Below are 295 nucleotides of genomic sequence, written 5' to 3'. Positions count from 1 at the left end.
AATGAAATATTTTTTATTCTTTTCTTTTAATATGATATCTATCTCGTCCAACATGACTTAAAAGTGAGCAAGTCTGTTGGAGTAAATGTGAAACAAATAAAATCAATCTAAAAGTTGTTTTTGTAGATGTAGACATGTTAGAGCTGATTCTTTGGTAGAATAAACTGAATGACCAGACTCTGTGCTGGTAATACCTGCCCAGTTCCCACTATGCCCTGATTGGTCCTTCCATATGAGGTTGCCTCTGATTGGTCCATCCACATGAGGTTGCCTCTGATTGGTCCATCCACATGAG

The 295-nt window shown here is 37.6% G+C and overlaps 1 protein-coding gene across 1 annotated transcript in view; it reads left to right on the top strand.

Annotated features, from left to right (window-relative positions):
- The window catches only part of fah (fumarylacetoacetate hydrolase (fumarylacetoacetase)), an 18129-nt gene that overhangs the window by 12392 nt on the left and 5442 nt on the right, over window positions 1–295 (top strand). The gene's annotated exons all lie outside the window — the stretch shown is intronic.

Source organism: Cyprinodon variegatus, unplaced genomic scaffold, assembly GCF_000732505.1.
Source record: "Cyprinodon variegatus isolate N-32 unplaced genomic scaffold, C_variegatus-1.0 Scaffold606, whole genome shotgun sequence".
In the NCBI taxonomy this organism is placed as follows: domain Eukaryota; kingdom Metazoa; phylum Chordata; class Actinopteri; order Cyprinodontiformes; family Cyprinodontidae; genus Cyprinodon; species Cyprinodon variegatus.
Note: the sequence above shows the minus strand (reverse complement) of the source record. Positions and strands in the feature narration are given on the sequence as shown.